Here is a 15,329-nt window from a genome sequence, read left to right as displayed (position 1 = left end):
TTTACAGTACTGGAACTAATCACTAGGGGGCAATGTGATATCTATTTTTTTTAGAGAGAGAGCACATTGTTTCATTAAACTAACCCTGTATTCATTAGGTGCTTTTTAAAAAATCTACATTTAGATACTGTCATTACAATCATGGCTAATGATGACATGTGACTTTTAATGTTGAAGTTTCAGTACTTCCCTCACAATGATTAATTTAAATATTGTGCATTATTTTCTTTCAGTACTGCTTTATTAGGGCAGCATTGCTAAACAGTACAGAATTGTAGGGGGAAATCTTTGGTTCTACAGAACTGATTCAAAGAAAAAGCAACACTAATATTATTCTTATGAAACTTTTTCTGCCACAAGTAGAATGCAGCCCAAAGCTATCAGAATCACAATTGTTCTACCATCAGTATGAGTTTTCTGTTGCTACTGGTTATTAAAAAAAAAAAAAATAGGGACAATTACACCTCAAGTTCTTCCGCTAGAAATTCCGGTGTCCCAGATTAAATTCCTGCAGTCCTCTTTCTGTCTTTACCACATTTTATAAATGGTTAGGTGTGGCACTTAAATTTACACATACTACAATTGCCATTTGTCTGGGAAAAGACAAATGTGTGCCTTTGTCTTCATTTCTGTTAACTAGAATAGGATTCTGAGTAGAACTGCTTGGGATTGCTGTCAGACTGTTTGAGGAAGATCTCAAGGTCCAGATGGCTGATGTGGAAGAAAATGACACTTGGACCATTTATGCTTTCAAAGTCAAAACCAACCCTTTAATTCACCCAAGAAACCATCTGCAAGCCACTGAAGGTGCTGAGACCCCAACACTGTAACCTACAATTCTCCTAATTTAGTCCTCTGGAAATTATTCTTGCTACTTTATAATATAGTGGGTTCACTGCATAGAGGAGACACGGTTGCAGTAAACATAGCTGTTTATTGAGTTACAGCATGGTAACTAGTAGCTAAGGAAGACTGCCTAACAGGGCCAACTATATACAGTCCTGGGTTCTTGTGCTATAATGCCATTGGGTGGTTTGAATCGGCAGGGGGCTCCTGATTGGACCAGGGCAGTAGGGATTTGGATCCTACTACCCATTGTTCTAGAGTCCCCAAGCTCAGTCTTCAAGGCTCCAATGAGCCAGGCAGGAACACTGGTAAAAGAATGTAAGCATGCGTCCACATACACAATATATTTCATTTAATGTGAAAAGAAAATTGCTACTCGTGAGTCTTGGTTGTATTTATGGGCATGTATCATTTGGAATATAATGCATTCAAAAGGAAGAGGGAAACATTGTCAACTGTTGCATATAGTCTTGCTTCAAGAATAAGGATTAAACAAACCGTAAGGAGTCAATTGATTCATTTAGATGAACGAAAATAAATCTTTGTTTAAAGAAGGGGTACTCTCTTCTGATCTAGTTCTTAACTCACTCTCTAGCTAGAAGGCATTGGCATGGATCTTTATGGCAGACAGACTGTGTAATGGACCTTATAATGGATCACTTTGGAGGAAAAGGAGAAATTTGGTCTTAATTCAGAATGGCAATTCCTATCTTCTGAATGAAACCTGTTTATTGCCCTGCAGTGAGACTTCATAGACCTTGGCCATCAGTGACATTTGAAAGCAATAGTTTTCAAAGATAGAACTTCATCTGATGCGAATTGGAGTCAATGTATGCTATGTAAGGTTGAAGCTCTTATTAATTCTGCTTTATGGAACAAAAGCTCTTTCAAGGCATTCCTAATCTTTACACTTCAGTCATTTTGTATCATAATAGTGCTTCCCATGAAGATATTAGCTGTTAAATATTGTCTTAGTCCTTTGTCCCATTACTATTTCAGCCTTCTGTTAGTACATGTTTGTGTGTGCATGTGTGAGTGTGTGTGTGGGGGGGAGTAATGGCAGGTGGAGCTGGCCATAATGCAGAAATCTAATTAGTGATGTTTGTGCTTCTTTTGCCTGAATAGAGTTCTCTCCAGAGAGAGATAGAAAAAAAATCACAGAAAAGAAGGGACATATCAGTGCTGATAGACTCCCACTTAATCCCCCAGACCATTGTGTGTGCCAGGGCAGAGATGCTGAGTTACCTGACTGTCACCTGCTTGGTAGAGTATGAGGTCAGAGTTTTGTTCAAGCAGGTGCAGAACTTGTTGTTTACTTAACAAGGTTAGCAGCTGCTGCTTCCTAGCAATTAAATAATAAGTTCAGGAGGAGGTTGCCAGGTGCTGGCTGTCCTATATGCTATGACAAGCAGGGCAAAATTTCCTGTAAACACCTGCCAGAATCCCAGGCAAACTTCAGCTAACAGGCTGTTATGTACCTACCATTAAACCATTTCTAGGTTTAGCTGACAGCTTTGTGAGCTTACTGGCTGTCATGTCAAAGTTTCAAAAGATAAGATATGCTGAGAGATATCCTTATTTTTCAACGAGTGTGAGATGAGGATTTAAAAAAAACAACCCATGACAATTGTAGATTTTGCCATTTCTGTTAAATACGGACAGATGTTCAGCTGGTGTAAGCTAGCCAAACGCCATTAACTGAAACGCCATTTTACACCACAAGGACAACTAGAATTAGACTGTTAGTCACTTTCTCATTTATTCTGCTATGATACTAATGCTTGCAAATGTTTTCAGACCAAGTATTACTTTTTGCTTGCAAGGTTATCAAATGTTCCTGTTTTATATATGAGTTTGACACAGGATTTTGGTGTGCAAGCTTTATCTTCACAACAACATGCTGCTATTGAAAATTTTACATTTTATGATTCTAAAATGCCATGAAGGAGGTACTGCTACCTGTTGATTCAGGACTTTGCTTATGTTGAACTACAATTAGTGTAAATAAAATTGAACTGAATTTCAGGGGCATACTAACAGAATTTTCTGAAAGAATCTTTCTAGATAATTCTTAGCATAATAAATGTGCACTTGGTCTTTATTCATTGAACACAAACCAGACATCTTTTATTGAAGTTGTGCTTTTGGTACATGAATATGACATTCTAATCTTAGCTTAGTCATGAACACACTGTGTGGTTGCTTAGCAACAGCCACTAGCAATGCCATGTTATAGCCTAGCAATAGCCACTAAGGGCATCTATTTCTTAAAGCTACCCGTGCTGCTTCTATTACATTGGGGGATTTTAACCCCCAATGTGTGTGTTGTTGTTTGGATCTCAGATTTTTTAGGTACCGTATTTTTCAGGTTTGTAGAAAGATCCATCTTGTCCTTTTATGGTTCCAATCCCTGGATCTAAGTAGCCAAGATTTGGCCATGTTGATAATTAGATACATGGATAACACCAGGGATGCTTCTCTCTCTTTCCTTAAGACTATGCAGTCATTTTAAACAAAATTGGGGGGGAGAGGAGAACACTGCAAGCTCATTCTTGTATATTTATTTTGAATTGAAAATAAATGGGAATGGGAGGCACATTAACTTTTGTTTTCTTGAGTTTCAGTAGAAAATATAATTCCCGATATGTTTGTTTTTCATCTAATATGAATGTAGCTTTCAAAGACTGCACCCTCATCTAAGGACATTATTTGCCAAATTCCAGAGAATAAAACATAACGGTACATGTGAAAGAGAGCTCACTTTTGTTTCTAAATGGAAACTTGTGCAAAGGTTATGGTAAATTTGTCACAACCATTCAGTCACCATCCAGCTAAATACTAATCCATGTAGGGCTGTGTCATGACTTCTCTTTTAATGTATGTAATGCTGTCACCAGGAATTTAATTGCAAACACTTTATTTAATGTTTCCAACTGAATTTGTGCCCCAGCTCTAAGGCTGCTTCGTTAAACTATGTCGTAGGACACCAGGATAATATAAAACAAAATAAAATTTTATTTGTACAATAAGCATATTGGTTTCAAGATGTTTATAGGTTAACTAGGAATAACACGTGTTGTGAAGAAAAAATACAATGAGCTCTAGAAAGAGGCCTGGGCGAGTGCCCCCCACCCTTGCAGTCTTCCCACCCATCCAAGTGAAGGCATTCACTCCCCCCCCTCCTCAAGGAGAGCTGAACTTCACCATCTGGAGAGCAGTTGTAATTCTGAGTGATCTCCAGCCCTTATCTTGAGATTGGCAACAGCGGTTCCCCAGGAGGAGATGGCTGATTTGGAGAGTGAGGTCTATGACATTGTATCTGTCTGAGGTCCCACCACTCTCAAACCCCACCCTCTCCAGTCTTCACCCCTCAAATCTTCAGGAATTTGCTAATTTGGAGTTGGCTTCTGCTAAATTACATTAGCTGTCATTGGGGGGTGGGGCTGCTGCTGAACAGGAGCAAGCAGGCAGGCCTACTTAAGTCATGCCAGTCAGAAGAATAATTAGGGGGGGTGGGAGCATGATGACAGTCACACAGATGGTGAAGCTCAGCATTCCTTTTGTTTGCAGGGCATTGTTGCTGCCTTTTCCTGTCATGTTCAGTCTTGTGGCATTTAGAATCAGCATGAGTTTGTGGCATGATCTGGGGGGTGGGTTTTGCCTGGTCTGGTTGTGTTATGGCATATCATAGAGTATGCACCTCAAGGCAGCCATTTTCTGTAGGGGAACTGATCTGACTTCAGCTTTTCATCTCCTCCCCCCTCCCTGCAGCCTCTACCTAGGAAAAGTACAGTCTTTCTCCACAGTGAAGATCAAAGCAAGAGGGAAGCAACCTCAGCAGGGTAGGATCACACAGCAAAGCAACCATTTTCTCCAGGAGAGCTGATTTCTGCCATCTGGAGGGCAGTTGTAATTTTGAGTGATCTCCAGCCCTCACCTGGAGATTGGCAATAATGGTTCCTCAGGAGAAAATGGCTAGTTTGGTGGGTGGAATCTATGACACTGTACCTGTCTGAAGCCCCACCCCTCCTCAAACCCACCCTTTCCAGGCTCCACACCTCAAATCTCAAGGTATTTCCCAACCTGGAGTTGGCAGCTGCTAGGTCACAGTGGCTGTCATGGGGGACTGCTGCTGAACAGGAGCAAGCAGCCAGGCCTAGTTAAGTCACACCAGTCAGGTGGCATCAAGTCACCCAGAGGGCCTAGGGTAGCTAACCTCCAGGTGGAGCCTGAAGATCTTCTGGGATCACAACTGAACTCCAGACAACAGATCTCTATTCCTCTGGATAAAATTACTGCTTTGGAGAATGGACTGGATGGCATTATATTCAGCTGAGGGGTCTCCCTTTACTGCCTAGCAACAGCCTCTGATTAGCAGCTTCCCCAATGGTCCAATCCTTGTCTGTCCTGCGATAAGACTGAAGGGAGGAGGGAGGGAGCGGCAAGAAAGAGGCAGCCACCATGGCCTCTGAGGAAGTGCTTCATGAGACCACAGTAGAGCAGCAAGCCAGTTGATGGACAGGACACAGAGAAGTGTTGGACATGTGCACATTCTTCAGCCTTGTCTACTAACTATGTCTGTGCATGTTGAGCCCAATATATAAAGTGGAGATCTTGCAGATCAGTAATAGAGAGGGATTTGATGTAGTGCTTCCCACATACTTCTTCATCACTGAACAGCTTATTCCACTTTCTTTCTCCAGATATGAGCTGTTAGACTGAGCTTATTAGCCCCAAGACCCCATAGGGAAATCCATTCACTATTCTGCATGGTGCATTTCCTTGCCAGTTCTGCTGTGTTCTTTGCAACACCTACTTTGGCAGTTGGAGACTCCTGCAACAAGTTAATGTAATAACAATGGGCAGGGATTTTTTTAGTAGAAAAAGCCCAGCAGGAACTTACTTGCATATTAGGCCACACCCCCTGACATCACCATTGTTTCACACAGGGTTTTGTGGGGGAAGAACCAGCGCGAACTCATTTGCATATTAGGCCACATCCTCTGACACCAAGCCAGCCGGAACTGCGTTCCTGTGCGTTCCTGCTGAAAGAAAGAAAGAAAGAAAGAAAGAAAGAAAGAAAGAAAGAAAGAAAGAAAGAAAGAAAGAAAGAAAGAAAGAAAGAAAGAAAGAAAGAAAGAAAGAAAGAAAGAAAGAAAAAAAAGAAAAGCCCTGACAATGGGGGTTGCTAAACAGACTTAGCTATGCCAGTCTGTAATTGGAAACAAAGCACTTTCTAGTAATGAAGGAAAGCCTTGCATACAGAAAGTAGCTGTGGGGCAATCTTAGTTTATACTTCTGTACAACACTGAGTGAAACTTCAGTTCCTGTTTCCAGATTCATTAATGCTGTACACTGCAGGATCTCATAACCTCCTTGTAAATTACCACTATAAAATTTATTGAGTCTAGTATGATACAGAAATATAAGTATGTCACTGAAAAGCTTTGCAAAATATAAACATGAATTATCTACGGATTTTTCATTCCTGCTGCATTGTTGGGGTGTGTGTGGCAATTTCTCCTAGAGGCAGTCAGGGATTCCTGATTTCCTACTTGGCTCTTTACTGTCTCCATAAATGTTTATCAGCCTAAAGGCTGCTCCACACTCTGTCAGGTAATTGTTCTCAAGGGGGATACCCACTAGCCAAGAAGAAATGGAGCACAATATAATCATGACGGGCTATCGTTTTCTACTTCCAGCCCATCTATGCTGGAATGGGTGGGGATGGAGAAATAGTTGAAGTATCATTAACTGGCACTTCTCTTTCCCACAGAAAGCATGGGGAAATGTCTCTGTTTACCATTAAATAGAGGAGACTGTACCAACAAAGTGCAAATTTGCTATTTATTTTCCTTTCTCCCAGGTCCTAAGATAGTTATGCACAATGTAAAAACAATAAACACAATGTAATGAAATGATCAAGAAAACCAACACATTAAACTGTAAAACAACTTAATGCCCCATCCAGGCCTCAGATTCAGTGGAAGCTCACAGGAGTGCAGCTCCTGCACCTTTCTGAGAGTTCCACCTCCTTGTCCATTGAATAGTATGTGCAACTGCATAACAATCCCTGGATGATCTCCACCACCTATTTTTCTACAAAATGACCGCTGGCTTCATCCAACAGGCTATTCCCCTCTGTCCATGCTCAGGCTGCCTCAAAAGCTTTTTAAAACAAGAGCCCCCCAAACTCAAATACACAGCCTCACCCAAAAGCCAATAGGGCAGATGCCTCCAATCTCTTCCAGGAGGCTGTTTCAGAGGCATGAGGCAGCCACTTCAAAAGCCTAAGGCCAGACCATGGCAGAACATGCCTTAGACAATGGGGAGGGAGGAAATTATAAGAGACCTTGTTGGAAGTTCAGAATTGCCACACAAGAACATGCAGATAGAGATAGTCCCCAAGGATGTGGGTCATGAAGGGCTTTAAATATGAGCACCGGCACCTTGAATTGAACCCCAAATCTAATCAGCAGCCGGTGAAGGAACCTCAGAATATAACTGAGGTCTCATTGATTTGCCCCAGATAACAAACAAGCTGCTACATTTTGCACCAGCTGCAGTTTCTGGATCATCTTCAAAGGCGTCTTCATGAACACTATATTGGAGCAAAACAAGTTTAGAAATACTGAGGAAATGCTAGTGAACTTTTGGGAGGTGCACAAATGCCCATAATGCTGTGAGGAGGCAGGAGGGAAACTCCCCAACAGCATCAAATCCAGGGGAAATAACTTGTGTGGCTTTGGTCTATAAGTGGTAAAGACCTGTTATACATTTCCTAGAGGTATGTGAAATCCATTACACTGGAAGTCTTGGATCACAGCTCATCACACAGTAAAACTAATTCTTGGTCTATATCACTTCACACAAAAAGAACAAGCGATCTGTTCCACAAGACCCAAGAAATCAAGGGGAAATTAAAAGCAGGATGCTAAAAGACCAGCATGGAAATACAGTAACTGAACATAAAAGATAGAGACAATACACTGAAGAACTATACAGAAGAGATAAAAAGGATGCACATCCCTTCAAAGAAGAATCTTTTGAAGAATCTGCAATTTTAGAAAATAAAGTGAAAGCTCAATCAAAGTAATTGGGAGAAACAAATAATCAGTAGATGGGATATCAAGAGAGATATTTCAAGCCACAGAAACTGGTCCATCAAAATCTTGACGTGCCAACAAATATGGAAAACAAAACAATGGCCCAAAGACTGGAAATTCTTAATCTAAATTTCAGTTTTGAAAAAGGAAACATTGAAGACTGTAGCAACTATCAGACCACTGTATTTATTCCTCACGTAGGTAAAATGATGCTCAAAATCTTACAACAAATACTGCTGCCATATATGAAATAAAAAAGCCAGATACTCAAGCTGGATTCAGAAGGAAAAGGCACTGGAGATCATATTGCAAATTTATGTTGGTTACTTGAACATATGAAAGAAGAAAACCAGCTTTTGACTGTGTGGATCTGGAAAAGCTATGGTTGGTTCTAAAAGAAATTGGTGAGCCACATCATCCCATTGTTTTGATGTGCAACCTGTCATCTGGACAAGAGGCTACTGTTAGGTCAGAATACAACAAACCAGAATGGTTTCCAATTGGCAAAGGTGTCAGACAAGGATGTACTCTATCTCCCTATCTTGTCAATCTATATGCAGAACATATCATAAGAAAAATTGGGTTATATTTAGATGAAAATGGAGTGAAAACTGGCAGAAGAACCATTACAATTTTGAGAAATGCAGATGATACCACATTACTGGCAGAAAATAGTGAAGAATGAAATGACTACTGATGAAGTTTGAAGCATAAAGAGCCAAAACAGGATTACAGCTAACATCAACAAGACAAAATGAATACTGAGTTACACAACCTTAAGATTGATGATGAAGAAATTGAAATGATTGAAGATTTCCTGTTCCTTGGCTCAATTATCATGTAAAAGAGAGAGAGCAAAAAAAAAAAATCAGGAAGAAACTGGAAAGGGCAGCCATGAAGGAGCTAGAAAAGATCCCTAAATGTCATGATAGGTTGCTGGTGAGCAAGACAATTCATACTACAGTATTTCCCTTTACTGTGTATGAGTATAAAAGTTGGGCAATGAAGAAAGCTGACAGGAAGAAAGTTAATTCATTTTAAATGTGAAATTGGAGGAGAGTTTTACAGATACCATGGACCACTGAAAAGGCAAGTCAGTGGGTTCCGAATCAAGTCTGAACTCTCCCTAGAAGCTAAAATGGCCAAACTGAGGCTACTGTGCCTTGGTCACATTATGAGAAGACATGACTCACTGGAAAAGACAATAATGCTTGAAAAAGTTGAAGGCAAAATGGAAAGAGGAAAACCCAACATGAGATGGTTGGACTCAATCAAGGAAGCCACAGTCTTTAGTTTGCAAGACCTGAGCAAGGGTGTTAATGATAGGACATTTGGGAGGTCATTAATTCATGGGATCACCATAACTAGGGGGAAAAACTTGACAGCACTTAACACACACATATCACTTCATACTGAAAACAAGGGATTATGACTCCCTAAAAAACTGATCTGCACTGAAAAAGCTATCAGGAAGTGGGGTTCCATCTTAGCTGCATGCTATTTTGTATGATTTTTTGTGGGGAGACATTCAAATATGCAACACTTGCAGTCTAGTGTTATATTTCAAGATCAGTTTTACCATATGATGGGCTCTTTGTCAAAACTAAGCCTAGAAGTGATTAGACAAGCATTTGGTTAGATTAGTTTAGCTATAGTCCATCCCCAAGGCAGGAGGATTAAATTCCAGTCATATATCCAAAGGTACTGCTACTGGAGATGAGAGTAAGGAATCCTTTGACAAGGATTCCTGCTTCTGGCAGGTGGCTAGACTTGATAACCCATGAGGTTCTTCCAGCTCTATGTTTTTAGATTTCTGTAACACTCTGAAGATTTATTCTTCAATTCCTACAATCACGTCACTCAACCTGTTCCAAAGATAAAAGTGCATTTGTCTAAGTTCTGCCTAGAGCAGCAAGCAGTGCAATATGTATTAACCATCAAAGTGCATAGTTCCACTGCAGGTTACATTTTACAAAGCTCTGTAGAGAAATGCAAAATGGTTCATTATGAAGTTTCCACCAAAGAAAATTTAAGGTAAAGAGGCAGTGCTTCTAATGTACATTTTATGCAGCTAAAATTAGCCACAGAACTCTGCAAAATCACATTAAAAGGAACAGTTTCTTTGTAAATCTTTCTATAGGATGTTTCTGGCACCTCATGAGAGAGAGGTACTCATACATAACTTGTCAGTTCAAGGAATGGCCTGCAGCAGTGTTTCTGTTATGTGTTGAGTGACTTGGCAGATACAGAGCCAAATTTAATCGTTACAGTTTTTAAAGAGTACACAGATACTCCATGTGGGGCACCAAACTGGGAAAATAATTTTCCCCACATTGCCATTTCAAGCCTGTTAGGGTGCTTTTTTGTTGTTGTTGTTAGAAGCTGTTCCCTACAGCTAAACTGTAATAGTCCATTTTGCACACAAATGATCGCTTTCCCCACTGATATTCAAGGATAAACCTTTAGTTTTAGACTGAACAAAGATGGTTCTAATTGTAGATAAACACTATGTATTGGTGCTGGCAATTAGGAAGTAAGTATGAAGCTCAGTAGACCAAGAAGGATATTCAGTGTTTTGGGATTTATTTGAGCATATTCTAAATCTGAAATAGAATATAGTTTTGACCCACTGGTTTATTTAATATGTTTGTTTGCCATATTCTCCCTGAAAAATACTTAAAGTAGCTTACAAAAAACAGGTTAAAACATAATTACAAATACAATGGGAACAGAAGAAATTATAAGAATCTTTCTAGGATAGATATGTTGAAAAATGAAGACTTTACATATGATTTTCTTTGGTTTTGATGATTACAAGGAAAGGTGTATGGCTGTCTATACTGAGCATCCAGGGCAAGCTCACAGTGTAAGAAAGTGGGTCGCAATGAAGAACTTCATATCTTTGCAGTTATCATTACTCAGGGTCATGTTACTGGAAACGATTCAGACCAATCAACACTTCTGCCATGCATAATGGTTCTTGGATGATTGTTTATATTGGTAAACAGAAGTAGGGAAACCAGCTTCAGGATAGCTGGCATTGACTAATCCCTTTCTTCAGAAAAACAGGTTTCTGGAATTCCACAACTCACCATAACAGAGCTAGTTCATGCACACCTTCCTTATTTAGTTCAGGCAGCTTTGCAGCCACACAGTTCAAGACCTCCCAACTCCTTTGAACTCTACAGTTTGGAGAGCAGTTACATCCACTATAAATTTTTAAAAGATTAGCACAGTAATTTCCTAGTTCTGTATAACAAGGATAAGCAACGTTTTACTGTGAATGGATGTTCTTCATGCCAGGAACATGGGGCAAGGGAGTTTCAGGCACAGCCGCTAGTATTTTTTATTTTAGATATTTATAGTCCACCTTTGTCCCCAATGGGGAACCAAAGTGGCTCACAAATATCATTTGCCCATCCACTGTTTATTCTCACAATAGGCTGAGAATGACTGGCTTAAGCGATAAGGTTCCATGACAGAGCAAGTATTTAAAGCTGAGTTTCTCAGATTCCAGGCCAGCACACTAATCACTATGGCCGTTTTCGCACTCACGTTTTACTGGCGCCACGACCCTCCTGACGCCGGCGAATCTGCATGGATTTCGCACCAGAAGCGCCGGCGCACCCAGAAGCGCCGGCTACTTCCGTCGCTAAGCCAGCGCAAACTCAAATCGCAAAGATGCAGGAAAACGTTTGCGCTGGCTTAGCGACGGAAGTAGCCGGCGCTTCTGTGTGCGCCGGCGCTTCTGGTGCGAAATCCATGCAGATTCGCCGGCATCAGGAGGGTCGTGGCGCCAGTAAAACGTGAGTGCGAAAACACCCTATATCACGCTGGCCTGTAGAGGCTACTACAGATACAGTAAAGTTTAATTGCATGTTCTCTTACGATCCAGCCATCTCTACAGATAACATATTTTATCATTAATTTTTCCTCCTCTCCTTTAAGCCTTGGCCCATTATGCAAGCACATCATACTGCAGCTTTTTATGTTGACTTTGGATTCTGTGCCCACCTTATACAAAATTCTTGTTCCTCCAGTGTATTTATTTGGCAGCCACAATTCTTGTCTCCTCTAATGGTCTTTTCTTCAGTAAAGATGACAGAAACTTTCTCTTCAGATGCGTCTTCATTCTTCACTTTCCCTTACTGCTGAGTAGTGCAGACTCATGTTCAGTGCCTCCAGGTGAGACTTAATTGGTCACTCAGGGTATAGGACTTCAGGCTATTACCTCTTTGGAATTTTTAAAGTACATCATACATGTTGTGATGTGTTGTGTGTCTGCTTGAAAAGATCAGTCATACAGAATTAACTATATAGATCAGTATAGAATGAAGGTTAACATCTTCACTATCTTTGATGGATATTGAAACAGTTGCCAGTGGACTTCTCATAGTATCTTTGAAATGTGAATGAATGGCTTTTGAAATGAATGGAACACTTAGAGCAACTATTCATCACATTAACCTAATAAGCATTCACAGATGTCCTCAGAAGAAAGCACAAAAAACCAACGAAATAGCAGTACTCACTGACATTCCAAAGAGCGGGCTGATGCTCCACAGATGAAGAAAGGAGGGTTATCAAAGCAACTGGTATAGATTATCCCAGGGAGCGGAACTCATAAAAACAAATATACACACAAAAAAGAGGGGTTTAATTGTTCCTCTCCACATGTAAATGAGTATATGGCAAAAGAGAGAGATGGTGTGAAGTGTTGTTCCTTTAAACCTCACCCTCCTTTATTTTCATTTCCTAGTTCCCATTTCTTGAATCTCTGAAACTCTGTTCAATAAAAGAGATGAACTAACCCTCGCTACTTGGTTGTTTTGAGTTCTTGGAGAAATGAACTCTCTACTAATAAGGATATGCATATACAAATAAATGCTAGTGGTAGAAAGGAATTCTGTCTCCATGACTAGCTGGAACACAGTGAAAACTAGGTTCTGTAGGTTCTGCAAAATTCACTGTTCCTCTTAAAGTGGTACATCTTACATGCTGAATCTTACTGTAAGTTATTTTCAGGAAAAGTCAATCTAAACTGATCTGGGCTATAGCTTTCCTTCAGTTGTGTTCCTTGAATTAGCAACTGTTTTGAAGAGTGTTATGTTTATATTAAAGCATTCTCAGTTTTAAAACAAACATTTAATTTTATGGGAATAACTAATATACAGGACTCTCTGTCTTGGCTTTCTCTCATTCTGGCCCCAACTGAGCAGAAACAGAAAGTGGGTTTTTCACTTGCCTAATTCCTGGCTCCTCTCACAGAGTATATACTCAGTTTTTCCCCATATTGCTACAACAACTAGAGATTTTTCTTATATCTAAAAGTAGATATGCAAAAAACAGAACAAAGCCTTGCTTGTTTAATTGATAAAACTTCAGAAGGTGTTATATGGAGAGATTGTAATCTACACCTGATTGCTAGCTATGCGGAGACATTCACACATTGTTGTCTCCATTGGTAATGAAACCATGAATTTTCGCATGCTCATGCTACCCAGATCAAAGGTTTGCTCAATTTGAAACAATCAGAACAATAGCTTTGCCAGGGACTTTGGAGATGGAGTAGTTGTTTTCCAACCAAATTACATGACAATTGCAGCACAGGTAGTTCTGCCTGTCCACTAAAGAGCCCCCAAGTTCCAAGAAAAATGGACAGTGATCCAATTCTTTAGTCCCCTGAACAAGATGCCCTCAGACCGTGCTATCAAAGAAAAAAGGGGCTCTGCCCCCACAAAAAAAGGGAGGTAAGGAGAACTACAGGTCTCTACAACTTGTCTCCAAAAATTATTGCTGGGAGCATTCTGTACTCCTCAGTTCAGTTCAATTTTATTGCAGTCAGCAAAAAGATCCAACTGACAAAAACATTATTAAGTATACAGGTATTCAAGTTAAGCTTGTGTTTCTCCATTGCAAGAATTCCATTGGAAGGAGAAACTGCCATTGTCCAGGAAATCAGAAGAATCAAAGAAAAACATGAGGGCATGCTGTATTACTGGTAAGTACCCAAACTGGGGGAAGGGGAGGGCTTGTTCAGGAGAGGGGGTTCATCATTCCCAAGAATCCTGAATTTGTATTCCCATAGCAGGAAATCACTGCAATGACCCAAACCAGATATCTTCAGCTTGGGAATTTCATAAAGCACCCCCTAGTTGTTGCTTTAAAGCCCCTTGTCTTGGTTCAGGCAGGCACCTTGGGCAAGAGACAATAGAAATACAGAGAAAAAACTACAGGGTCAAAGTATGGCTAGTCAGAAGTTTAAGCATCAAACCAGAAGGGCAAATCCAAAAGGCATAAACCAGGTCATGGTCCATAAGACCAATATGCATAGAAGACATGAACAATCTGCTTCACACTGGCTCTCCCTTTTCTGGCTGCTTTTATTAGGAGTTATTTAAGGCCAGGTGCAACTCCTCAACCTGCTGAGTTGTCCAGAGACAGGTGCAAGTCCTCAGTGGCTGAGCAGTCTGCAAGGCTGTCAGCCCTGATCCTGAAATGACTCCAGCTCACAGGAACTACAGTGCTGCACCTACACCTCATTCTGGACCCTCCTTCTCCAACATTCCTAGGACTCTGGTGACCCAGGAGTGAGGGTGGACGCTGTAAGGCCTCTTCTTTGGCTTCCAATTCCAGGCTGAAGGACTGAGGGTTTGGAACACTGACTGCAGCTGAGACTTCCCATCTGCAGCTGATGAAAACTCCACCTTGTCTGGTGGGTCTTTCAGCAGCATCTGAGGACTGAGAGAGCTTCCTCCATCTCTTCCTCATCCAAGAAGGTTGGCAGGCAGGCCCACAATACTATTCATTGTCTAGGACCAATATATCTATAGGAACAATTGTATCAATTGCTGGTCTCAGGCTAGTATCTACTGACAGCTCCCCTCTTAATATATCCCACCTAGCATCAACCAGAACCCACAGCTTCTCTATTGTGTCTCCAGCTCTGTGGAATGGACTCTTGGAGGAGGTCACTAGAAATTTTTGGGAGGTATTTCAAGGCTATTTATTTGTCAAGCTCTTAATGAATATAAACTGCAAGCATATTTCAGGAGAGGGATTATTTTGAGTTTTTAGTGAGTTGCTTTTAAATTATTTTAAATTATGGCTTATAAATTGATTTTGAGCCACAAAGAAAGGTAGGATATACATATTTTATTGAATAAATACATCTTCAAGTTCTACAAAGGAGAAGCAAAATTGTAATGGGGATTTTGAGGTTGAAACAGCAGGGAGGATAACTTTGAAATTATCCCTACTAACTGTGCTTTTCCCATATGTGTTTACCTATTTCTGTGTGCACCAAGAATGCCAGCCCTTAATGGGGGGTGCAGGATCATCACCACTAGCTCCTGTTTCCAGCCATCAAATGGCTGT

The sequence above is a fragment of the Heteronotia binoei genome, chromosome 7 (assembly GCF_032191835.1).
Source record: "Heteronotia binoei isolate CCM8104 ecotype False Entrance Well chromosome 7, APGP_CSIRO_Hbin_v1, whole genome shotgun sequence".
In the NCBI taxonomy this organism is placed as follows: Eukaryota; Metazoa; Chordata; class Lepidosauria; order Squamata; family Gekkonidae; genus Heteronotia; species Heteronotia binoei.
This window is presented reverse-complemented; position numbering follows the sequence as displayed.